Source organism: Peromyscus maniculatus, chromosome 16, assembly GCF_049852395.1.
Source record: "Peromyscus maniculatus bairdii isolate BWxNUB_F1_BW_parent chromosome 16, HU_Pman_BW_mat_3.1, whole genome shotgun sequence".
Taxonomy (NCBI): domain Eukaryota; kingdom Metazoa; phylum Chordata; class Mammalia; order Rodentia; family Cricetidae; genus Peromyscus; species Peromyscus maniculatus.
The window spans coordinates 66,944,769-66,972,333 of NC_134867.1; the positions used below are offsets into that span (position 1 = coordinate 66,944,769).

Here is a 27,565-nt window from a genome sequence, read left to right on the forward strand (position 1 = left end):
TTTCCCTTTGCTCAAATTTACAAACCAAAACAAGTTAATATCTACACGTGTGTGTGTGTTTGCCCATGCATGTGTGTGTGTATCCAAAATTTATTTATTTATTCTCATTAGTTGTTGGGACTCAGAAAGTAACTAAGTAATTACATACAGACCAAATAAAGCATAAATAAAAAGAGTATCCATTTCTTTTTTCTTTTTTCACCGTTGACCCTGTTTCTTAAAGTGTCATTGTATTAGTCAGGGTTCTCTAAAGGAACATAACTGATAGAATGAATATAAGTATGAGAAAGGGATTTATTAGATTGGCTCATGCAGTACGGTTCAGCTAGTCCTACACTACCTGTTTCATGCTGGGGAGGTCAAGAACTTAGTAGTTGTTTAGTTCACAAAGCTGGATGTCTCAGCAGGCCCAATCTAGTGCTGAAGGCCTAGAAGATTCCTGGAGAGCTCCTGGTCTTCAGTAGACATTGGAAGACAGCAGTAGCTGGTTTTAACATTGTCAATGGAATGTCTCAGTGACAAGATAGATGAGCTTGACAGAAGGAGTAAAGGCAAGCAGGCAAAACCAAGATTCCCTTCTTCCATGTCCTTGTCTGGGCTGCCGCTTGGAAGGGACTGCCATCTTTTAGTGCGGGTCTTCCTGCTTTAAATAACTGGGTCAATCAAGCTCCTCCCAGAATATACCATAGCTGTGTTTTAGTTGATTCCAGTTGCAATCCAGTAGAGAACTAAGATTAGCCATCAAAAGTCCACCCTTTGTCAACTGGATACACCATTGCATCTCCTTATTCAGAAGAGGTCTCTCCACTTTTCTGTCAAGCATGGAAGACCAATGAATTTCTTGATTATTTTCCCTCTGTTGCCCTTCTTTGACTATGAAGTAAGTTCCTTGGTCAGAAGTAATACCATGTATAATAATACCAGAATGGTGGGTAGGTATTCTCTAAGTCTATGGGTGGTAGTTTGGGCAGAATAATTATATGTGGGAAAGGCAAATCCACGATCAGAACAAGTATCTATTCTTGTAAAGAAGAGGGGTTGTCCTTTCTATGACAAAAGTGATCCTTTGTAGACAACTAATACCAGGTTGCAGGCTGGTCACCCCCAGTACTGGTGCCATGCTGGAGCTTACCGTTGATCTCTGATGCTGATAGCTGACCTGGGACTCAGCTGTAGCCAGACAGACACGGTGGAAGGAGGGAATAACCTTGAGCAAGTTGCCCTCTGATTGCCCCACATGTGATTTGGCGCCCTCCCCCGAAGTTTGGCATATTGACTTCCATCCTTTCGTTCTTACGCTGTGCCAGTGAGATGTGCTTCTTGTAGACAACGAATAGATGTTTTTTTTTTCTTTTTTACTCCAATCAGGTAGTCTGTGCTTTTTGATTGCTGAGTTAAGACAGTTTACATTTAGGATTATTAATTGAGAGGAGTTTGCTTCTGGTAAGTTTGTGTGCACGGTGTCCTCTGAGCTCGTTCTTTTTGCCCTGCCCTAATTTTATAACCATTTACTTGGTTACTGAGTTGGTCATGATTTATTCTTTCCTAGTTCTTTTTGTTCATGCGTTTCTCTTATAATATCTATTCTTTTTTATTCTCTCATGTTTGGGACTACCTTTCTTCTTCCCCTGTGTATAATATGTTAGTATTTTTTGCTTACTGGTCATGAATTGTGTTAGTTTGTGTTTATTTTGGAATGTCTTCTCTCATTTTCCCCCCTTTAAATAGTTGTTTATTGGCAGTGGGCTGGAAGGGATGGCAGAATTAGCATTCACAGACAACACCACACACCAGTCATGAGGGCAGCATAAGAGTGATGGAAAAGAGCCTGCAGGCCCCCTCTTCAATAGCAAGTGGGTAGGCAGGGGGCTGGAGTGTGTGTGGATGGGGCAGCCTTAGGTCACCTCTGCTTAGTAGGCATGGTTAGAGACGAAGAGAGATTCACTGGCTGCGGATCCAGACTGACCACTTGGGGTATACTTTCCTTGACAAGCGAGGCTGTTGGCCTGGGCTCGTTTGATGTATTCCTCCTGGGCAGCCTTCAGGTTCTCCTTTTTCCCACCCCAGGCCTTCAGAGCAGAGGCCTGCAGGGCTCGGCCATAAGAGAAAGTCAAGGCCCATGGCTTCACCAGTGGGCACTTGTTGATAGCATTGAGGTTGATGGACGCCTCTTCCTCACTCTGCCCTCCAGACAGGAAAGTGACCCCAGGAACAGCAGGGGGCACTGTGCGACGAAGCGCTGTGACAGTTGCTATGGCAATCTCCTCATTGGAACATTTCTGGGTACAGGCCTGGCCTGGGGTGACCATGTTGGGCTTCAGCAATGTGCCTTCCAGATAGATATGGTGGTCACTCAGAGCCTTGTAGACAGCAGCCAGTACCTTCTCAGTTACATACTGACAGCGCTTTAAGTCATGGTCCCCATCAGGGAGGATTTCAGGCTCCACAATGGGTACAATGCCATTCTGCTGGCAGATGCTGGCATAACGGGCCAGAACATTGGCGTTTTCCATGATAGCAAGGGCTGAGGGAGTATGTTCCCCAATCTTTAGCACACAACGCCACTTAGCAAAGTCAGCTCCATCCTTCTTATACTGGGCACAGCGTTCAGCCAGCCCATCCAGCCCTTGGGTGGTGGTCTCGCCATTGGTTCCCGCCAGGGGTACCACGCCTTTATCTACCTTAATGCCCACAACACCGCCTTTGGACTTGATAACTTGGGGGAAGGGACATCCATCATCCGTCTTCTGGTACAGTGTCTCGTGGAAGAGGATCACCCCCCCAATGCAGGAATTCACACGGTCGTCGGCAGTCAGCAGCAGCTGGCGGTAGAAGCGCCTATTCTCTTCCGTGTTCTCAGCGCCAATGGACTGCAGCCGCTTGGCAATGCTTGCGGTGGACTCATCTGCAGCCAGGATGCCCTTGCCCGGAGCCACAATTCTACGAGCGATGTCAGCCAGCTCTTTCTTCTGCTCCGGGGTCAGTGCTGGGTATGGGTAGTGCATGGCGCCCGTGGCAGCACATTCCTTTCCTAACTCCCTCTGTTGCTGGGTGTTGCCCGGATGACAGCGGGGTTGTTCATTAGCCCCTGGGGGAAAGGAGAAGGCCAGAGCCAGGGACAGGCGGGTCATGTTGAAGCTGGACACATCTGGCCTGTGCGTTGCCATGGGTCACCTTGCCTGGCACAGGAGGGGGTGGATCTGCCGGGTACGGCGGCGGTGGGTAAGCCAAAGGACTGAGGACCGAATGTGGCTAGAGTCACCAGAACCCTGTTCTGCTGTGCGTTCCAAAAGAACGTAGTCTATTCAGCTGAGGTGGGGGTGGGGTGGGGGGCGTCTTTTCTCAATTTTTAACGATAAGCATTTTGGATATAGTTGTCTTGGTTGGCAGTTAATCATTTTCAAGTCTTTAAATGTTTTTCTGGATTTTGGGATTTCTGTTTAGAGGTCTGATGTTCTGGCGTGTTTTCCTTTGTATATGACTGGTATATGTTTCTGGCAGGTTTTAATATTGTTTCTTTGTGTTGTACTTTGAACATCTTGGCTACAATGTGTCACAGAGTGATTCTATCATGCCATGTTTGCTTGGGTTCTAACATGTTCCTGTCCTTGGATGTCCATTTTATCCCTGCATATGGGAAACTTCCACATATCTTTCAGTTTTACCTCTGTTCCTTCTTGTATGCCATGGATTTTTAGGTTTGATTTGTTAATTTTTTAAAAAAGACTTATTACTTTTATTTGTGTGCGTGTGCGTGTGCGTGTGTGCGTGTGTGTGTGTGTGTGTGTGTGTGTGTGTGAGAGAGAGAGAGAGAGAGAGAGAGAGACAAAGAGAGAGACAGAGAGAGAGACAGAGAGAGAGAGACAGAGAGAGAGGGAGAGCCAAATGTGTTCTGATACCAATGAAAGCCAGAAGAGGTCTTGGATTCTGGGAAATGGAGTTACAGGCAGTTGTCAGGGTTTGATGTAGATGCTAGATTCTGAATTTTGGCCTCTGGAAGAGCAGCCAAGTGCTCTTATCTGCTGGAGCCCTAGATTTGTTCTCTTGATTATGTCCCATATTTCTTGGGTGTTGTAGTTATGCTTGTTTATATTTTTGCATTATATCTTTATATAGCTTTTTCTCAACTTTATCTTCCACCCTTAATCATTTTTAATTGTACTTGATCTAGTGATTTTGTGATGCATTCTATTCTGTTCTTTATTTGATTGTTTAATTTCCAATATTTCCCCCTTTATTTCAAAATCAGTTTCTTTGACTAATTTTTCACGCATAATGCTGGTATTATTTTAAAATTGTTTATTTTTATCTTATGAGTATGTGTTAGTACCTGCATGTATATATGTGCACAGCATACAAGCCTGGTGCCCATAGAGTCTAGAAGAGGGCACTGGATTTCCCACAACTGATGTTACAGTTGGTTGTGAGCTACCATGAGGGTGCTGGGAATGGAATCTAGGTCTTCTGCAAGAAAAACAAGTTCTCTTCAGCTCCCATGTAGCTGATCTCACCTACATGCTGAATTGATCAACTTCTTTCATTGGCTTATTTATTTCTATTTCAAAGTCATTGATTGCTTTTAAATGTAGAATTTGTTCTTCAGCATTTATATCATTTTACTATCTTTGAACTTAGTAATTTGGCACCATAATCTCTTGGAGACTTTAAGATGTCTTGCTTTTCATGTTTGTAGTGTTTTTATACTGTAATTTGTGTACAAATTGGGATAGACATCTCTTCCAGTTTTATTTGGGAAATCTTCTTAGTCTACACTAAGTGGTGGCACATGCCTTTAATCCCAGCACTCGGGAGGCAGAGCCAGGTGGATCTCTATGAGTTCAAGACCAGCCTGGGCTACCAGCTGAGTTCCAGGAAAGGCGCAAAGCTACACAGAGAAACCCTGTCTCAAAAAACAAAACAAAACAAAACAAAACAAAACAAAACAAAGATAAATCTCTAGTATAACTCAGAGAGGAGAAAACAAACTACTATAACATCAAGAACATTATGCTAAATGATATAGAAACACACTTAAAATCAGTTAAACCAATTAATACATGACCTATGTCATTAGGAAAGAAAATGTCAAAATGTAGAGTATGCTATGACATGAAACATTTCTTTGGCTAAATGTAGAAAACTTAGTTAAATAAAGGAAGGGACAGATAAAGGTGAAAAACAAATAACAATTAAAGTTAAATAAAGTGAAGGAAAACTAAAGAATAAGGAATAATCTGATGACGAGGGAAAGAAAAAAGAAAGAGATTAAAAATTTGGATTGTTCTATAAAGGAATAATGTGTAAAGAAAATTAGATAAATATAAGAAGAGGAATACAAAAATAAAAATATGAAGCTTAAAAAATTAAGATGAAACTGAAATACTACAAAAAGTATAGCAAAAAGAAAAGAATGTAAAACAATGGTAAAAACAACACAGATATTCTGGAGACTTATCATCTAATGTTGTTGGTTGTTTTATTCTTTACTTTTTGGTTTTTTGGGGGGTCCCCCACCCAGCTCTCAAATAAATTCATATGTAGGCTTATTCTTCTTTAAGAACGCTTGGCCTTAGTTTGTCTTGTTTCTAGCCAGCTTTTCTTAAATTATCCCATTTATCTTTTGCCTCTGGGCTTTTATCTTTCTCTATTTCTGTACATCTTTCTTTACTTCTTTCTCCATGGCTTGCTGTGTATCTAGGTGGCTGGCCCCTGGAGTCCTCCTCCTTCTCTTGCTCCTAGGTCCCCTTTTCTCTCTTTTTCTACTTCTGTTTATTCTCTTTGCCTGTTAGCTCCACCTATCATTTTTCCTGCCTTGCTATTGGCCATTCAATAGACCAATCAGGTGTTTTAGACAGGCAAGTAAGAAAACTTGATGGAATTAAACAAATGAAACATAAAATAATGCAACACATCTTTGTATCATTAAAACAGATATTTCACACCATAAACAAATGTAACAAGTCTTAAAATAATATTTTACAATAGTCTATTATGGGATTCTTTCTGATGGGAAGAGGTGGTGTGGGGTCATTTATCTTTCTTACCTTTTATGCTGATGCTGAGCCTGGACAAGTGTCAGATGTCTGACAGATCTGTTTGCACTTTAGTAACTGCTCTCCTTTGTTTACTGGGTGTTCCCATTTGCCACACTTCAGCTTCTCATTCTGTAGAACAGGAGGGTTTTTACAGTCCTTGGGTGGTTAATGTTCTAGCAAGGAGGAGTCTCCTGAGTGCATTGGGAGTTGACGGGGAAGCAAATGTACCACTAAGATCTGTACAGGTAGACCAGTTTCTGTACTTGGAAAACCCTCTCAGCAGATAACACCCCATTGTCAGGAAGATGTTCTAGGTGTGAAGTACTCAGCTGCATCTTCAGAGTTCTCAGTTGCTGTAGAAGTGAACTCCATGACAGGTGGTCCACTTTCTCCATAGGAAGAAACATGCCTAATACTGTAAATTTATCCAAGAATCCATGGTTGGGAAGCTTACAGGCTTTAAGTGTGACTCTACTACTATTATTCTGCTAAATGCATTCTGCTAAATGCACATAGTATCAAACAGTCATCTAAATTTGCATCCTTCTACCTATAGATTAGTGCAGTTCCCAGATCTCATCAGGGAAGTTTCTTTATATAGTAGATGGTGGTTACCACAGAAACTTAAAATTGGTCCAAGTGCAAAGACTATGTCAGTGGAGTGTGCTGGCTAGTCTTATGTCAACTTGATGCAAGCTAGAGTTATCTGAAAGATGGGAACCTCAATTGAGAAAATGCCTCCATAAGATTCAGATACAAGGTGTTTTCTTAACTAGTGATTGATGGAGAGGGTTCATCCCATTGTGGGTGGTACCATCCCTGTGCTGGTGGCCCTGGATTCTATAAGAAAGCAGGCTGAGCAAGCCATTGGGAACAAGCCAGTAAGCAGCACCTCTCCATGGCCTCTGCGTCAGCTCCTGCCTCCAGGTTCCTGCCCTGTCTGAGTTCTGATCCTGACTTCCTTCAATCATGAACAGCAATATGGAAGTGTAAGCCAAATAACTAGCCCCACCCCCCACTTGCTTTTTGGTCATGGTGTTTTTTTTTTTTTTTTTTTGGTTTTTCGAGACAGGGTTTCTCTGTGTAGCTTTGCGCCTTTCCTGGAGCTCACTTGGTAGCCCAGGCTGGCCTCGAACTCACAGAGATCCGCCTGGCTCTGCCTCCCGAGTGCTGGGATTAAAGGCGTGCGCCACCAACGCCCGGCGGTCATGGTGTTTTATCACAGCAATGGTAACCCTAATTAAAACAGGGATGTTCAGTCACAAATAGACAAGTATATCAATCACACTTACTTCCCAAGGCTCAGGGCCATCATGGAAGAGAGGATGGAAAGATTTTGAGCGTCAGAGGTCTCAGAGAACTGGGGCAAAACAGCATCTTCTGGACATGACAGGATTGCTGCATTCATGGACTCACAGCATCTGTGTTGGTGGTTACTGGAGAAGGGAGAGTCACTTTTCTTCAATGATGTTGCACAAATTGGAATTGGGGGATTAAAAAAAAGACACAAAGTTAGGGCGATAAGGAGGTGAGAGCGGATCTGGAAGACTCAAGGAGAGTAGGGAGGTGAATGTGATAAAAATTTATTGATGAAATACTCAAAGATTAATAAACTAAAATACGCCGGGCGGTGGTGGCGCACGCCTTTAATCCCAGCACTCGGGAGGCAGAGGCAGGCGGATCTCTGTGAGTTCGAGGCCAGCCTGGGCTACCAAGTGAGCTCCAGGAAAGGCGCAAAGCTACACAGAGAAACCCTGTCTCGAAAAAACCAAAAAAAAAAAAAAATAAACTAAAATACTTACAGCTCATAAGGCAATGAGTGCTTCTACTCTCCACTCCAGGCTTTTTTTTAAAAATTTGAGGTATGTTATGCTTTGCCTTGATTTACTAAATGTCCCAGTTTCCTTTTTATTGCTGTGATAAAGAACATGATCAAAAGGAATTTGGAGAAGAAAAGGGTTTAAGGGTTTATTTCATCTTACAACTCTCAGATCACAGTCCATTACTGAAGAAACTCAGGTCAGGAACTCAAGGCAAGAATGTGGAGGCAGAAGCTAAACTAGAGATCATGGAGGGGTGCTGCTTACTGGCTTGCTCCCCATGGCTTGCTCAGCCTGCTTTCTTACGTAAGCTAGGACCACCTGCTCAGGGGTGACTCTGCCCACGGTGGGTTGAGCCCTCTGATATCAATAATTACTCAAGAAAATACCCCAGAGACTTGCCTGCAAGTCAATCTAATATGATAATTTTCTCTATTGAAGTCCTCTCTTCCCAGATGTCCCTAGCTTGTGTCAAATTGACAAAAAACTAACCAGCACACTGTTTTTTCTTAGGTTGCCTGTGTTTCTAACCTAAACTCTTACTTTTGAGAGAACAAGAACTGAGGACAAACCATTATTTGGTTAAAGGAGCAGATGTTTACATGTTTTGGCCTGTGCATTGGGTAAATAGAAGCTGTTAACTTTTTTTTCTAAGTATAGAGGGACACTTCATTCTATAAATATCAGTTTTGCTTCAAAATGAAACAGACTTACAAATCAATAGGAAGATACAGACCTATTTCCACAGTCTTTCTCATTGATGTGGTAGCTATGAAATTCAACATTCTTTCATATTTTGTCAAGCTTGTTTACATTATTTAAGTTTCTATTATGTTGACTCCTCAGAGTAGATATTTCTCATTGTGTATTTGTTAAAAAGCCTTTCTGCTTTCACTGAACTAGTGCCTAACTATGATTTATTTTTTTATTTATTAGTATTTGTTAAAAAAACTGACTTCCTATGCTTCTGATGCTTCTGATTATTGGCCATCATCTGTCTGTGTGAAATAGTCTCTTGGCCGGGGAGATAGAGTTCAGCTAGTAAAGTTCCTGTTGTATAATCACAGGGACCTGAGTTCTGTCCCCAGAACTCACATACAAAGCTGGGAGTGGGGTGGTGGCAGTTAGTATAATCCCATTGCTGGAGAAGCAAAGAAAAGGGGGTCTTCGGGGCTCACCGGCCAGTCAGTCAAGTCTGATTGGTAAATTCCAGGCCAAGTGAGAAACTCTTAACTCACACACCGAAGTGACGGCCTCTGAGGAACAACACCTGAAGCTGACAGACCCCGACCCTCATATAAACACACACAAATGAATATGAATTTCCCCTCTATGAGTACACATTCATTTATTCTCTCTCTCCCTCTCTCCTCCTCCTCTGTCTCTCTTTAAACTCTCATAAGGTAAGGAAATTTTACCATTCTTCATCTCCACTACTTAGAAGAGTATCTGGTACATAGTAAGTGCTAAAAAAATTGTTGTAATAAATAACTATTACATAATTTGAAATGTATTCTACAAGAAAATTAATTAGAAAAAGGTTTAAAAATGCCTTTGAGGTTGAAAAATCTAATAATACACTTCCTCATAGTGAGAATTACTTGAATAAAGTGCTTTGGAATGATTTAAAGACTTAAAAGTGAATTTATCATATTTGTACTGTGTTTTAAACAGGGAATATTTGTATTCTCCTGTATGTATCTATCTAGTTTGACCAGCACCATTTGTTGAATATGCTATATCAGTATATTTTTTTTGGTTTCCTTAACAAAAATCAGGTGTTCTTAGGTGTGTGGATTTATATCTGGGTCTTCAATTTGATGCCATTGATCAGTGTGTCTCTTTTTGTGCCAATACCATGCTGTTTTTATTATTACTGCTTTGTAGTATAGTTTGAAGCTGGGAAATGGAGACATCTCTAGCAGTTCATTTATTATTTGGGATTATTTTAGCTATCTTAAGTTTTTTGTTTTAGTGTTTCCATATGAAGGTGAAAATTATTCTTTCAATTTCTGTGAAGAATTGTGCTGGAATTTTGGTGGGAATCTCAGTGGATCTGTAGACTGTTCTTTGGAAGGACGGCCATTTTCAATATTAGTCACACCCGTTCACAAGCAGTAGTGAGTTGTTCAGTTTCCATGAGTTTATAAGCCTGCTGTTTCTCTTGTTGTTGACATCCATCTTTAATCCATGGTTGTCAGATAAGATGCAGGATGTTATTTTAATTTTCTTGTATCTGTTGAGACTTGGCTTTGTGTGAAAGTATGTGGTCAATTTTGGAGAAAGTTCTATTGAAAGACCCCCGAAGGCAGTCTTCCCTCTGGAGAGACCCTCGCCCAGAGATCACACCGAGACCACAAGTCAGATGCAAACAGCAAGAGGCTTTATTCAGGAACACAGGTACCCGGGGCAACACAGTCCCTCAAGAGGCTCAAGAGACTGGCGCGCCGACCGGCTGGAGTGGAGGGTTTTTATAGGGTCGGGCAGCAGGAGCACGAGAAGCATGGTTTATAGGGTTCTGATTGGACGATTCAAATGAGGCCAGGTTCAAACCCAGGACAGCTCGTGGTTTTCCCCCGAGCTCGACACGCCTGTTGACTTGGTTACAAGTTGTTTTTCTGACCTATAGTACCCTGTTCTGGGGCCAGGTGGCCGACCGTAGATACCCCGTTTGTTCCTGTGCCCATGTCCTCTAACTGAACTTTCCCCGTGCTTTTCAGGCCTTACTCGAAATGGTGTTAGGCTAAGCTAGTATGCTGGGGTCTTTCACTATGAGCTGCTGAGAAGCTTTTGTGTTTGGGTGGGATGTTCTATAAATATCTGTTAGATTAATTTGGTTTGTAATGTCATTTAACTGTAGAATTTATCTGTTCAGTTTTTGTCTGCATGATCTGTCTAGAGAGTAGGGAGTAGGGTGTTGAAGTCATTGACTTTCACTGTGTGAGGGTTGATATATGATTTTAGCTGTAGTAATGTTTCTTTTATGAGCATGGGTGCCCTTTAGTTTAGTGCATAGATATTAAAAATTACAATATTCTCTTGGTGGATTTTTCCTTTGATTATGTAGTATTCTTTCCTATTTCTTCTGATTAGCTTTGTTTGGAAATCTATTTTGTCAGATATTAAAATGGCTACACTGGCTTACTTCTTGGGTGCATTTGCTTGGAATATCCTTTTACCTGAGGTGATGTCTATCTTTGCTGTTAAGGTGTATTTCCTGGATGCAACAATAGAAGGGTGGATTCTGTTTTCAAATCCATTCTGTTAGTCTGTGTCTTTTTATTGGAGCTTAGAGCCAGGTGGGAAATCCAAGCAGAGATAATAGGGAGGAGAAAAGCGAGGTCAGAGGGGACACTGAGAACCACTGGGGAAGCAAGATGTAATGGGACACAGGTAAAGCCACAGAACAGGTGGCGATACATATAGATAAATATAAATGGGTTAAATTGTAAGAGCTAGTTAATAATGAGCCTGAGCCATAGACCAAACAGTTTGTAATTAAAATAAGCCTCTGAGTAATTATTTTATAAGTGGTTGTGGGATCATGGGTGGGAGAGATTCATCAGGACCACAGGGCTGGATGGGACAAAGAAACTTCTGTCTACAGGGGGTGGGGTCCTGCAGGTAGGTTGCATCAAGACAAAGAAGAATCTGGAGAGACAGTGATGGAAGGGCTAGTGGGATGCTGTGTCAGAACCAAGAGTTGGAGTCTCCAGCAAATGGAGCTGAGGTGGGAGAAGGAACATATGTAAGTCACCAGGCCGAGGGTGAGAATTGATAGGTTGTAATGAAGGACAGGAAGGATAGTGTGAATCACCTATTTGAGTCCCTGCCAGGTGTGGCCACTGGGGATTCTGGGTAGAGAGTATTTCTAGGTATTGGAGGCTGACATGAAGGAATGGGGAAGAGTAGTACGGAGTGCCGAAAGGGTCCACAGGGAGAAGGGAAGCTGGGTCCACAGCAAGGTTTGGAGTGCCCTGGGAATGGTGGCAGGGTGTAAGCACAGGATCCTGCAAGCAGGCTGCTCTAGGGCTGGGGATGAGATGGAAGAGCTTGTAATGGTGGACAGGAGGGAGAGAGGGAATTGCCTACTTGAGCCCCAGCCCATTGTGGCCACTCAGGTCCCAGATAGAGAATGTTTCTCCTTATGGACAGATGACTCAAAGAGATTAGAAGAAGAAGCAAGCCTGCATCCACCATGGGGGTCCTTGGAGTCCACAGGGACTAGAGGCAGAGTGGAAGGAAAAGTCTACTTACTGCAGGGCTAGGGATGAGGCTGGAGACATTAGTGATGGAGGGCAGGGAAGGAGAGTGGAAATTGCCTACCTGAATCCAGGTCTGGTGTTTGGAGCTTGTCACGGCTGAAACAGAAGGATGGGAGGAAGGAAGAAAGCTGGGTCTGCTGCAAGGTTTGGTGGAGTCCCCAGGGAGTGGGGGGAGGAAGGGAGGAGAGGCTCCTGTAAGTAGTGTGCTACAGGGCTGCCAATGAAACCAGAGAGATAGCGACAGACGACAGGAAGCAGAGAGGAGATAGCCTGCCTGAGTCCAGGCCCATTGTGGCTACTGGTTCTATGCAGAAAGTCCAATTTTGCCAGTTTTGATTTGGAGTTGCTCTATGTAGTTCAGGCTTGCCATGAACCACTAATCTTGCTGCCTTGCCCTCTTCAATACTTGTTATCCCCAGCAACATAAAGATTTTAATGTTGAGATATAGAAAACAATATTTAAAAGCTCTGTCTGTTTCATCATAATTTGAAAAGTCTATGTACCATGCCAGCTTACAGGGGCCACTTTTTATTAAGTATTCTGAGAGTCCTCTTACAGACTGTCCTTTGATTATTTTGCTCAGTAATGACCAATTTAATAATAAGCTGCAAATAACAACTAATTTAATAGACTGCAACCCCACAGCATAGCCACTAGTCAGGGTATTAGTTGATATTGTCTCATCAATAACACCATCAGGGTGGGCGATTACTGATCTTGGAGTTCTAACCTTTTCAATTGCCCACTTCTCACATAGTCAGGAGGGATTACACAGACTTCTACCCCAGCTGTGCTGGACACAGTAAAGCTTCCCCAGTCTCAAGATGCAGAGGCTTATTTTTTAAAGAACCAGCAATTGTAAAGTCATTTTGAATATATTTGGCACCATGATCATCCTTATAGTCCTTATTATCATTTTCTCCTTTATCTCCCCATTTGAAAATAATAGAGACACAGCACCACTAAGCCATGAAAATGAAAGGGGGAATTTGCATTCCTTTCTCCTGAGACCTCTTTCAGGAAAGTGGGAAATCTTACAGCTGGAGTGCAAATAATTGTTGGCTGCAGGGATCTACAGACCAAGGACTGTGTAAGAATGCTCAATGGGAATTAACTCTAGGGTCCTTTCCATGCAGGGTGAGCAATCCACAGCTCTTTCTTTTCAGAGATTCCTGTGGCATGCTTCTAGAAATTGCTTTGACTCTTCTCCCAGGCCATCTTCTAACACCCTGTCCCTTCTGGGCCTCGTTCACAGCTTTCTTGTGTGGAAACCTGAACAAAACCTCCCAGGAGCAATTGCTCAGTTTTATCAGACCTGTGAGCAAGCAACACCGCGGACAGACATTTCACACCTCCCCCTTTTAAGCGTCTAACTTTATACAAAGCCAACATATTGTTAAGCTTTTTCGTGAACAGTGTAAGCATCCTGGTACCACCATTATCAGCATTTTCCAAAATCCTCGTCTAAGGGAACAGTTATCCACTATCACAGGAATGAGAATAAATTTATTTTTGTTGCTGAAAAGAAAAAATCATTCAATTTGAAGGATTAGCAGTTATTAAAATAATATTTGTTCAAGGTTAAGCCCACAGCCTAGCAAACAGAGCTCTCTTGTACGTTAGTAATCTAGAGATAATGCATGTTCTACTTCAAAGGCTTTAAAAGGAGTCTCTCAGCAGCCTGTGAATTAATATGGATGATCAAGAATACACTTCAATTTCTAGTTGAATGATCAGAGATCAATGTTTAATCACTGTGTGTTTCCTAACAAATTGAAAATCTGTAACTCAGAAACATTCTTTAGAGGAAAAGTTCTACTTCAGTTATTCAGCTTCAGTGAAGAACATTTCATGTTAAATTTCATAAACCCGGTCATCTAAAATAAAGAGCTGCTTACATTTGAGTTACTGGTAGGTATGAGGGTTGAGTTCATTATGTACTGATTAGAGATCACACACTGCATTACAGTACCTTTCAAAGTATCCACCAAGCAATATCTGGATGGTAACTGGCAACAGTAATCTATAAGAAACGGTGCACGTTGGAGGAGTGAGAGGGAGGGGAGATCTCAGCCTAAGTCCTCAGAGAGCAGAAGGAGAGAGGAAGGCTTCTTTGCAGGCATTTTACTTGGGGAAGCAGTTGTTAAGGGAGGTCAGCTGGAGGATAAGATTGTCGCATAAGTGAGAATGAAACAGAGAAGTGCTGTGAGATGTCCTTCTGTAGGCCATGAGCATGTGTTGCTTTCATTGGTTGATAATAAAGCAGTTTTGGCCAATGGCAAGGCAAGATAAGGTTAGGCAGTACAACAAAGCGAGGACAGAGATGAAGGGCAGAGTTGGTGCAGATGCCGAGGAAGCAAAACATGTAGAAAATGAGGTAACAAGTCAGGAACCATATGGTAAAGTGTAGATAAGAAATATGGGTTAATTTAAATGTCAGAGCTAGCTAGTAATAAGCCTGAGCCACTGGCCAAGTATTTATAATTAATATAAACCTCTGAGTGGTAATTTGGGAAGTGATTATCGGGTATAATCAGGCAGATGGGACAGAAAGCTCCGCCTCCATTTACAGGGAAGTCAGTTCAAGACAGCATGCTCTTTAGTGGATCAATACTATGTTCTCCATGAATGTTTCTTTGAGAATGTTAATTTTCTGAGGATGTTACTAGGACCTGTATAAATTAGATCACAGAAGATTTCTCCCTTGTTATTCAGTTTCTTCCAATATTAAGGAAGGACATAGAATGGCTGATATCACCAATCAATTTCTCTTGCCTTTTGTTCAAGGTTATGCTATAAAATGCTAATTACCTTGAATACAGCGTGCACCTATGTGATGACTTTCTAGATAGATACAACATTCTAGTTGTATATCACAGACTTGGTGCTACAGATCCAGGGAAACCCTTAGGCAGAAATAAAGAAATTTGTGGTACAAATGAGGTGAGATGTTTTGAAGTTATCTGTATTTTAGTGAGGCCCCTTCCTGAGAGAGAACAGAATGAGAACATAGGAGGATGTGAGAAGGGACAAATTGGTCTCTGTGGTTTCATCATGTGGTCTGGCTCTTCATGGAAGTCTGTGTGTGTATTAACACTGGCAATGTATTAACAATGGCAAACTACATTCTTTGCTTATTTTCCCACAGGTCAGCCCAAAAGTACAGGTAATAACTGTGGCTCTGAGTTGACAGAACCTCTACAGTGTAGCCATCTCTTAGTCCTGGGTCATCAAGGTCTTTTATTCAGCAAAGACTAAGCTTTAAGTGATGAGAACATTAGGTTTGTGGTGATATATTGTGTACCCTAATAAAATTTGCCTGAAGTCAGAGAACAGACCAAGCCACTAGATTAAACATAGAGGCCAGGCAGTGGTGGCACACACCTTTAATCCTAGCACTCGGGAGGCAGAGATCTGTCTGGATCTCTGTGAGTTCAAAGCCACACTGGACTACATGAGATTGCTTCAGTCTAGGAGAGAACATAGCCAGGCAGTCGGGGCGCATGCCTTTAATTGCAGTACTTGGGAGTCACACACCTTTAATCTCAGCACTTGGGAGTCACACGACTTTAATCCCAGCACTAGGAAGGAAGTAATATGGCTGGGCGGATACAGGTATGTAAGGCATGAGGAGACAGGAACTAAGTCCTTTTGGCTAGAGGTTTTTTGGGTGAAGCTTTTTCAGGCTGAGCCTTTCAGGTGAGGATTAGAGGACTGCAGTCAGAGGATTCATGGAGATGGTGAGGTGAGACATGGCAGTGGCTTGTTCCTTTGCTTCTCTGATCTTTCAGCATTTACCCCAATATCTGGCGCCTGGGTTTTTATTATAAGAACATTTAAGATTTGAACAACAAGGTTTACACTGAGAAATAGTATGAGAAATTACCACACACCACCCCCTCAGTTTTTTGATTCATGTATTCTATTGTCAATATATCATTTGTTGATTCATTTTGTATACCATATCCTGAAATTATTCAATTTCCAGTTCTAAAGAGGCAAGCTAATATTTACCTAAGCTAGTAGCAGCCCATTACATTTCTGTTTCTGGATGGCACAGTATCTCATGGAGTAGAGAAACCTGTACTCATGTTCCCATTCTTGTACTGTTTACCCATAAAATGTTCTCAGAAATCTACATAACGTAGATAATTCAAGCATCATGAAAGTTCTTATACGGTGATGAGATAATTCACATAGGGAAAGACATGCATGTGGAGTAGATATCATTTTTATCAAGAGCCAAATGCTGCCTTCTCCAGGACTGAATAGTCTTTGAGGTGAACAGCCTGTCAATCAATACGATCCACTGCAGTTTGTCTTAATCTTGCTACCTATTTATTTCTATCAAGACAGTTTTTTTCCTATTCAGATGCTATCTCTCTCACCCTCTCTCTGTTTTTAAGACAGGGTTTCTCTGTGCTTTGGTTTAGGCTTTCTCTTAGCTTTGGCTGTCCTGGAACTTACTATGTAGACCAGAATGGCCTTGAACACATAGATCTGCCAGCCTGTTCCTCCTGAGTGGTGGGATTAAAGGTGTGTGCCACCATGCCCAACCAACATTTCCTTATTTACCACTTAGTCCAAAACAGAACACAAATGTCTTGTGGTTACAAATGTCTCTTATGTAGTCTTGTATATTCAGTAGACTTGATGTATGGTGTGAGTTGGATAATCACTTCTTTGTATTTTGACTTGACTTAGTGTTTGAATTTTTTCTGTAGTATGCTGGTTAGAAGGAAATTAGGTTTATGGAATTCTTCCCATATACAAGACAATTTATGCACATTATATAGTTATTGTAATTTTCTATTATTTGTAGAACTAGTTGACAGAAAGCATGTTTAATGTCTTTTAACTATTCAGTTGGGCTTCTTAATACAGATTCAAGTATTACCCTATACCAGAACACCGCATAGACTAACAGTTTGGCAGGAAATTCTATCCTTCTAACAAATGCTCCAGACTTGGTCAAAGCTTGTTCTAGGGTACTACTATCTACTCAACAGATGCACTCAGCTATGAAATATTTCTAATTTCTCCCCTGCCTTTCATCTCTTCTCCAATTGATCATAAACAGTATCTGTTAAATAACATCCCAGGCATGTCTACATTTTGGCAATGGATTTATTGCATTAAGATTTCTGCTATTTTCCCAGTTTTTATCTAAAAATTCAAATGTCATGCCATCTAGTTTAAAACTGGGTACCTACAATCCTGTTGATCATTGTCCAAGTCTTATCAATTATGCTTCCTAAGTATATTTTAATTGTGTTTTTTCTTCTTAATCAACCATCCACCAACTTTGTCCAAATCCTTGTCAGTTTCTATCTAGCTGCTAAGCCGGAGGGGATATTTGTTATTTCTGTCCCCCACCCCCAAATACTTGCCTTCTTTTTAGGTAACTGCATTAGGCAGGTTCTGTAAAGGAGCAGAACTGACAGAATGTATGTATGTATGTATGTAATCTGTCTGTCTGTCTGCCTATCATCTACATTTAAAAGGAGACTGAGTAGATTGGCATTTACAGAATGTGGTTGGTATAGTCTAGTAATGGTTGATTGAGTCTGGTTGTCTTGTTGTCTTAGCAGTTTCAACCCAGCATTGAGGGCCTGAAGGATTCATGGAGGGCTGATGGTCTTCAGTCTATGTTGGAAGTCCAAAGAGGTTGGTTCTAATACTGGTGAAGGAATACCACAGCCATAGCATAGATGAACTTGCTAGCAATAGGGTCAGCAAGCAAAAATTAAAGTTTCCTTCTTCCATGTCTAGGCTGCCACCAGAAGGTGCTGCCCATACTTAAGGTGGATCTTCCTGTTTCAAATCTTATTAATAAAATCTCTCTCAGGAGTGCCAAGCAGCTTGTGTTTTAGTTGTCTCCAGATGCAGGCAAATTACAACCAGGAGCAGCCATCATAGTAACAGATGTTTACTGCAGGGAAAAGGGGCTGGCTAAAGAAACCCACCCTGACCCTGGAGCCCAGAACTAGGGGAAAATGACTCAGATCAGGGCAGAAAGAAACATAGTTTGGCTCTGTCAGATCACAGCCATCTCTGCCCCTGGCCAACTGACTTGTGAAACCAACCAATCACAGAGCAGGATGGTAGAACCCTGGGCCCAGTGTTGACTCCACCCCCAAGACTTCCTGTGTAAACCACTCTGCCTAGTCAGTTAGAAAAAGAAAAAAAAAAAAAAAAAAAAAGGCTGTTCTCTCCACCCTGGTAGAGGCAGCTACTCTCCTGGACTCCTTCCCAAATAACTCTCTTTCTCAAAAGAGTTTTGGGTGTGAAGATCTTCATTCACTGTCGTAGAGAAGATCCTTGCTGAGACATCCCTCAGTGGACAAGACAAGGGAGAGCTGAAATAGCAGAGCAAGGAGGAGCTGAACAGATCTTTGCTGAGATGCCCCTCAGTGGACAGAGCGAGAGAGAGCTAATAAGTAACACTTTTCTCCGGAGCTGGAGGAGATTGCTACACTTCTGCAGGAGTTTCCCCTTTCCCAGAGTTAAGCAAAAGAAGCAACATCTTAGGCCGGAGAAGCAGAGCTCTGCTAGGAAATCCCCCTTGAGTGGGGGCTGAGCAAAGCTCAGCTGCAGAGGCTCTCCAGGAGAGGAGCAGGATTGCTATATCCTGCGGGGATACCATCCCCCATCACACCAGGTATACTTTGACTTTCCCGAAGAGTCAGGATACCCTTCCTTGCTGAAGCAATTCCAGTCCTGACTCTCCTAAGAAGTTAGAAAAAATTCCCTTCCAGGGTTGGTCTGCTTCTTTGCAGTTTCAGCCATCAGAGCTGTGCTAAATAGCTCCAGGTATCCGGGACACCTTCAGGGCAGAGCTGTTCTGAGCAGCTCAGGTGTCCGGGATACCTCACCCTCCAGGGTTGAATTGTCTCCTTGCAGTTCAGCCATCAGAGCTGTCCTAAGCAGCTCAAGGTGTTGCCTGACTCCCCAGGTAGTCAGGATACCAAACCCACAGAGTTGCAAAACTCACCTTTTGCAACCAATTTACCTACATTTTTGGTGCCCAAACCTGGGACACCAAACCCACAGAGTTGCAAAACTCACGTTTTGCAACCAATTTATTTACATTTGCTATCTTCCAGATGCTTATGATTTACCTATCAGAGTTGCTTGTCCATGACCATGAAAATGAGCAACAAGGCCTGACTAGCTGCAGTGCTCCACCTCCTGACCATAGTGGCTGGTTAAAAGAGCACAGGATCCACCCATCCCACCAGACATTGCTTTGCTAATTGAAGGCTGATTGGCATCTCTTGCTTAAGATATGTTTTCAAGCTGAAATGACAGGGTACTGAAAGTGTCAAGTTGTTTAGCATACAGGGTTAGTCTGACCCATGAGTGGACATCAGAGGAGATGAACTGAAGTCCTGATACCATGTCTTGATCCCATTTATCTGATATTTGGCAAATTCAATTTTAGCCTTGTCCTTTCCATTATGAATGTCAATAAACTAAGCCCCTTTCTCTATGGTTTATTTGAACTGAATTGAGTATGTTTAATTGCACTGCATGTGGTAAGTGAATTTAGTTTCTTGTTTTATCCTTGGCCATGCTTTAAAAAAAGGACATTATGAAATTGGCAGTTAAAGGGATAGAGTTAGGAAAAAAAATCATCATGAGTGAGGTAACTCATCCCCCAAAAGGTAACTATTGTATATTTTCTCATTTCTGAATTTTAGCTTTTAAGACTTCATTATGCTTGCTATAATCTGTAACTACAGAGGTTGGGTACCTAGTAAAAGACTAAGGGGAAGAAGAAGGATCTCCTAAGAAAGGGGAAATAGAATATGATATGAAGAGACTGGAACAGGAGGATTAAACGAGGAGGAGGAAGATTGAAGAGAGGGTTAAGGAAGGGCATGTGGGAGGGACAACTAACACCAAGGGCCATTTGAGGAGCCATATGGAAACTTGCTAGTGAAGAAGCTTCCTAAAATACATAAAGTGTATGAAAGAAATCTAAACGGGATCACCAAATGATGGGGGAGACAATTCCCGAACTAGACACTTTCCACTGTCTGAAATCTTCAGTGTCAGAAATATATTTGAGTTGTTGGCCAAAAGGGCTCCATGGAAACACTCAAACATCACAGTCTGTTGCCAAGGCTATTGGGTGCTCTCCAAACACTGATAGTAAGGTGCCACTGCTGAAGACATACTTACATATCTAATTGAACATGGAGAAGTCAAACTGGTGCCTAGTTAGAGCCTTTATCCCTACTGATTTATGGTACTGGAATGGTACCAGAGAAAGGTAATTAAAGGTAACTCAGCTACAAACCCTGTGGTCTACACCAGTGGCCTGACTGCAAATAGCCTGAGGTAACACTGGTACAAATGTTGCGGGAGTAACCAACCACTGTCTCGTTGGATTAAGGCCAACTCCATGAGATGAACCTCATAATACTGCTAGGGTGGCTATGGACCTGAGATTGAACAGGCCATGGGCCTAGGGGAAAACCAAATAGTATTGTTCTGCTAAAGGTAAATAGAAATAACGTGACTCCTAGTGACATTCTGTTATAACTGTAGATCAGGACCTCACTCAGGCATCATCAGAAGCTTTGTTTCTCTGATGGGACTTAAGTAGATGGGACTTAACACACAGACACACAACTGAACAATGTGTAGAGAGTGAGAGATCTTGGAGCCCTCAGTCCTAAATGGGATGACTTCATCAAGTACTCCTCTCAGGGCTTTGGCACTTACATGGAAGAGGAGATAGATGATAAAGAGCCAGAGGTGATGGATGACTTCAAGATGACAGTATCTTCCAGACACAGCAGGAGTGACACACACATGAACTCACAGAGACTGTGGCAGCATGTACAAGGCCTGCACAAATTCAAGATTGATGGAGTCCAAGTGCTGAGACGGGGAAGTGGATACAGGCTCCCATCCTTAACCAAAAACCTTTCTGCAATTGGTATGTGCTTGCAAAGGAAAAAAATTAGTCTTCTCCAATGGATCCTCATATACCTTCAGCACATGCTCAACATAAAAAGAACTCAATGACATTTTTGTCTCGTATTTCTTTGTTTGGACATTCTTTTTATTGATCTTGTGCATTATGAGTTGGAAGGTGCAATCTCAAAGTAATTTTGATTTGCATTTCCCTGATGATTAAGGATGTTGAACTTTTCTCTAAGTGTTTCCCAGCCATTTGATTTTCATTTCTCAAGAGCTCCCTGTTTAGTTTAGAATCCCATTTTTTAATGGAGTTATTTTGTTTTCTTGAAGTCCATGGTTTTTCATCTTTTACATATTTTAGATATTAACCCTCTATTGTAGTGGTTCTCAACCTTCCTAATGCTGCAACCCTTTAATACAGTTCCTCATGTCGTAGTGAGCCCCAACCGTACAATTACTTTGTTGCTACTTTATGACTATCATTTTGCTACTGGTGTGAATTGTAATGTAAATATATGATATGAAGGATATCTGATATGTGACCCCAAAAGAGTTATGACCCACAGGTTGAGAACCACCACCGGATTTGATGTATAACTGGTAAAGATTTTTCCTATTCTGTAGCCTGCTGCTTTGTCGGAATGATGGTATCTTTTTCTATATAGAAGTTTTTCAGCTTCATGAGGCCACATTTATTGTTGTTTGTTTTAATATATGTGCTATCAGTGTCCCATTTAGAAAGTCTTTTCCTGTGCTCATGAGTCCAAGAATATTCTTTACTTTCTCTTCCATCAAGTTAGTATATATGGCCTTATGATGAGGTCTTTAATCCATTTGGGGTTGAGTTTTGTGCAGGGTGATATAGATCTATTTGCATTCATCCAGTTTGACCAAGACCGTTTGTTGAAGATGCTATCTTTTCTTCAGTGTGTATTTTTGGTTTGTTTGTCAAAAATTGGTTGTCCATAGCTGTATGAAGCCAGAGATTTTTAATGCATTCTCTTTATGTTGTCCTGGCTGTTTTCCCATGTTCTGTTTTCATCAGAAGTATGATAGGGTCATTCTTCCTGGAAAATCAATATTATCCAAAAGGTTTATAAAATTTTCTGAGGGGAAAAAAGCAACTTAAACACTATTATTTTTATTTTGAGATTTTAACTATATTAATTTCTCTTTCATTTTCATACCTCCAAAACTTTCATATACTCCCTGTCCTTTTTCACATTTGTAAGCTCATGGCCCCTTTTTAATTGTTATATGTACACATTCTTAAATACATAACCATAACTGGCTCAGTCTGTATAATGTTACTTGAATGTATGTTGTCAAGGGTGAGTATTTGGTTTTGAATAGCCAGTTGGTGTACTTCTCCTTGGGGAAGGGTATTTCTCCCACTGCAGAGTCCCTTGGTTGCCTATAGTGCGTTGTGTAAGGTTGAGACCTCATGAACTTTCCCTGTCCAGTTTATCATGTCTGTTGTTGTCCTTATTCAGCTCATGTTTAGGCAGTCAGGTTGGTGAGACCTTATTGATGTAGCTTCTGAAATTCCTAGAAGACATAATCTCACAGAGAACTCCCTGGTCCCCAGACTCTTACAATCTCCTCCAATGTTTTCTGCAACAATTTCTGAGCCTTAAGTGCAGGAGTTGTGTTGTATCAGGGCGCTCTGGGTACCATACAATGTTTTTCTCTGTATTTTGATCAGCTGTGGTTTTGTGAATAGTCTTTGTCTGTTGCAAAGAGAGTTTCCTTTATTAAGGATGAGGACCACACCTAAGCTGTGGGTACAAGGACAAATGTTTAGTCTGTAGTTAGGATTTACGCTGGGTTAGTAGAGCGGTGCTTGTAGGTTCTCCTCAGCGATCCATGTGTGAGTAGCTGTGGGTAGTTGACTAGGTTTCCAGTACCAGACATGATTTCTCTGTTTTTGAGTGGGCTGTAAGTCCAATTAGAGAGCTTACTGCCAAGGTAATCATGCCACTGCTGCATGTTGAGTAAGATTGCTGGTTCCTTCCTTCATTTGCAAACTTTCATGACACTTTCTAACACTGTGAAGGCTAGTCCTTAAGGAGGAGACTAAAAGCAACGCTTACATTGTAGTTTTGGTGTCTAGTTGTTGTGGAAATTAAACTAACTTTTAAGGATGTTTCCTTGTCTGCAGAAAAAAAAAGGATTAGACTCAAGCCTGGTTTAGTGAGGAGCACTTCTATAAAAGCATTATAGGGCTCAATTGTTAAGAACATGTACTGCTTTTCTGGAGGGCCTGAGTGAAGTTCCTAGCACCCACATCAGGTGACTTACAACTGCCTATAATTCCAGCTTCAGAGATTTGAGGTCTCCAGCCTATGAAGGCAGCTGCACTCATTCAGGTACACACACACACACACACACACACACACACACACACACACACACACACAATTAAAAGCAATAAAAATAAATCTTTTAAAAAGTCATTGAATCCTGGTATTTATATTAGAACAGGAAAGTAGCCATTACCATGGGAACTCTGTCTCTAGTAATTAGCATTTCTGAAATACTCATTTTTTAGGCCTCTTTTCCTTGCTGAATTTTGTAACAGGTGCAATTAAGAAAAATGTTGATTGAAATTACTAGATCTAACCAGTTAGCAATAACACACAAAAATTATCCTTATTGTTTTAGCCAACAGCAATTTGGTTTCCAAATTTAAAACACTTCTCACTAATGGAGAAAAGCAAATTAAAGTGAAAATTCTCTCTAGTATAAATTTTCTATGTTCATTGGCATATAGATTTCAGGTGAATGGGCTGTTCTCAGAAATTCTTGGTAAATTTAGAGAGCCAATCAAGATAATGAATACATCTCACAGGAAACAGCTATGTCTCTTATCTGTCCATACCATTGGTGCTACCCTGGTGATTCTAACTCATGTCTCTGGTTGCCTGGAGCCAGGAAAAGGACTTGGATGTGTTGGAGCAACAGTTTTCACAGTAAAAATTCTCACACGTGGAAAATGAGGACCTGAAGGGGCCCAGGTGTTCCAGGTTGGGGAATTCATGGTTTGAGAGGGATGGGTTCATCTTAGCTTCATCCTGCCAGCAAACTTGGGAACTTTAGGTTGCAACTGCTTAGGAGAGGACAGGGTTGCTTCAATGGCTTTCTCCTTGTAACAGCTTGTGTCCAGGTAGATCTTAGCCTCTAGTGAATTGTTTAAAAGGGTTTACATGATGACTTAAAATAAAACTTGGATGTCATGGTCAACAAGACCCATTTCATTGTACCCTTTGATGGTATCAGATTTATGTGTCACAGCCAATTCTTCAGAAATGGCAGACACTAGCACCCTTCCTCTAGACCAGTACTTCTCAACCGTCTTAGTGCTGTGGCCCTTTAACATAATTCCTGATGTTATGTTGACCCCAACCATAAGATTATTGCTAGTTATGAATTGTAATGTAAATATCTGATATGCAGGATATCTGATATCTGACCCCTCTGAGAGGGTTGTGTGATCCTCAAAGGGGTTGTGAATCATAGATTGAGAACCATGGCTCTAGATGGTCTAGCTGAGTAGAGGTGCTGACCCTGGCCAATAAAGCCACAGACTGAGGCTGACCTGGGGAAGTTGGTGTCTATTCCTACAGTAGTGTCTTCAAAGGCTTCTGAAGTAGGTAGGCCTTTTAGCTGTCTAAGTCAATCCCCATTCCCTGAGAGCCTATAGTCTGAGGCTGTTTAGATTTTTTTAAATTTTATTTTATAATTTAATTTAATTTTACATATCAGCCATGGATTCCCTTGTTCTCCCCCTTTCCCATCCCCCATTCCCATCTTCTCCATGGAGGCTGTTTAGCTTTATCTTAACTGCTTTCTCTACCTTAACTATCATAATGCTTTCAGAGAAGGAGTCCGAGTTATAAGTTATCAAGGAAGAAACTGAGGTTTTGAAAGGGGAAATGATTTACTTGTTTTGACCACACCATTACCCAATAACTCTTCTGAGGACAAAGTCTCTACATATGGCTGCTTTGTCTTGAGCTCCTTGCCGCAGTGCTCACAGGTAACCAGTGGACTTCCATCTGTCTCCTCTGTTGTGATCACATGGTTTCAGAAACCTCTTCCCACGTTTGTAACACTACTCTCCCCTAGTGACAAACCGGCTCATTTTGTCCACAATTCCTTTTTAATTTTAATAACCCCGATTTAGCTACCCAACTCCTGCCTTGTTGTACTTGTCTAAAACCCAGCTGCCATTGAAACACAGGGGAGGGAAGAGACGAGACAGAGAAGTGGGGAGGCCTGTTAGAAGTCTGGGCCCACGCATGCTACATCCTGCCACTGTGTTCCAGGGAAGCCAGGCAAACGGACAGCGGCAGCTCTTTGGACGTTGCCATGAGCAGGGTTGATGTCACGCTGTATGTCACACCTGGATAAGGCTGTGGATGACTATTTTCTTCCAGTAGGCTGCTTAGTACCTATGAGAGCTAGCCAGCGGGAATGAAGTGTGTTGGTAAGTACTGACTTAACATCTTCATGTCCTGTGACCTGTGAGTGTGGTGTCTTCACCATCAAGTAGTGGTGGACAATAAAGAGCAATGTCTGAAACAGGCTGTATTGTTTTTGGGGTCTCCACAATACTTCTAACAGCTTGAGCAGAAGTATCCTCTATTTGGCACCGGGCTTTGTATTTGGCAATGTAGTTCTTCCAGGATGAGACTAATTCTCTATGTAGGGCAACTCCAACTAAACACATTCATATGAAAAAATATAGGAAATTTATAAAAAGGTAAGTTTCCATATTGGTTTTTCAGACATCTTTAGTGTTAGTTATCCCTCCCCCATCTGTATCAATCAATATACAAGAATAAGCTTGGCAGGGTGTGGGAAGCGCCAGCAGTCTCAGAGGCTGGAGGCAGACACCATGCCGGCCGTGGGGTCACATTGTGCGCCACTTGAAACAAGAGTCAAAAGGGTGTGTGTGTGTGTGTGTGTGTGTGTGTGTGTATATATATATATATATATATATATATGTATATATGTGTATATATATATTTATTTATTTATTAATGGGTACTATGGGAAAACAGACTCACGGATACAGGATAAGGTAGACCCAGCTACAGAATACTTCAGTTTTGCCCATGGGTGAATGGAACCAGCCATCTGGTCTCCTACCATACTGAGAGAGAGAGAGAGATAGTGCCTACTCTCTCCTCAGCTTTAAGCAGTCACATACCCAGAAAAAAAACACACCTCCATTGGTCCAGATATTGCAAGGTCGTTGGCAGAGTGAATTCCCACAATACCCATCCTCTCCTCTGCCCTGTCCTTCTATCCCTCCTACTTAAGCTTACATCTCATAAGGTCCTGTTATCCCTTTCATAGCCTCTGTGTTCTACTATCCTCTCTTGAGATCTCACTGCCACTTCTACACAAATGCTCTTTACAGTCCATTGGATTCTGTAGGAACTCCAAAATGAACACACAAATCTAGGGAAATGATGCTAAGATTCACATATGAGTGAGAACATGTGGCATTTGTCTTTCTGGGTCAGGGTTACCTTACTCAATATGTTTCTCAGCTTCATCTATTTAATCTTCAAATTTTGCTTTTAGTTTACAGCTGAATAAAATTCCATTGCACGTGGGTACACAATTTCATTATGCATTCATCAGTTGATGGGCATCTAGGCTGTTTCTATGACCTAGCAATTGTTAGAACTTTCCAACCTTAATCTTATTTAAACCTAAAAAATCAAAATATTTTAGAGTGAAATAAAAATGAGCTTTATTTTTGTTTTTTTAAAAATGATTCTATTCCCCTGCCCTCTATGGCTGCTGATTACCCTAAGGAGGAGGTTAACTCTTGATTTGTTTTCATGCTGCCTCCTGCCAGTGTGTTCTAAGTGAATCGACACAATTTCAAGCCAGTGTCCTTCCAGCCACCGCCAGTGTCCATTTAATAAGTTCATTTATAATGAACCAATAAAGACATCGTCTGCTATAAAAATTTGACAGTCAGTTCATAGGAGAAAGCCGAGGGTGCTGACTTGACAGATAAGGGAGTCCTTTATACTCAGACTCATGTTGAATACTCCTCTAGTAGAGAAGAGGTAGGGCCATCTAAATACCATTTAAACAGCTATGATGTCAGATGTCACTAGAAAGAGATAGGAGTATTCAGTTTAGGAGTGACTGTTTTTGTCTCTCAGCATTCTCAATAAATACGGACATACCATACCTTGATGGTCCATGGGACTCACAAAAGTACTGACTGGTTGGGGCTTGCGCAATAAAATTCATTTTAGTGCTCTGTGGATAGAAAACCTACAGAGTAATATGGCAGCTTGCTAGTTTTAGGACCACCATGCAGATTCTGTGTTGGCTGCTGATTTGACAGCTGCCGTCCTGCTGTGTTCTTGCTCCAGGCTGTGCAGAGAGGGAGCTGTGGAGGAAACCATAAGCACTTGATTTAATTAAAACCATTACCAACACTATTTCTCATCTCATTTCTCCAAGTGCTAAGGTATA

General features: G+C 41.6%; 1 pseudogene across 1 annotated transcript; it reads right to left on the reverse strand.

Moving 5' to 3' along the window:
- Nucleotides 1-276: 276 nt before the first annotated feature.
- Nucleotides 277-3,257, reverse strand: LOC102925554 (fructose-bisphosphate aldolase A pseudogene; annotated as a pseudogene). Its single transcript, XR_013045179.1, has one exon. The product of XR_013045179.1 is annotated as a fructose-bisphosphate aldolase A pseudogene (transcript).
- Nucleotides 3,258-27,565: the final 24,308 nt, after the last annotated feature.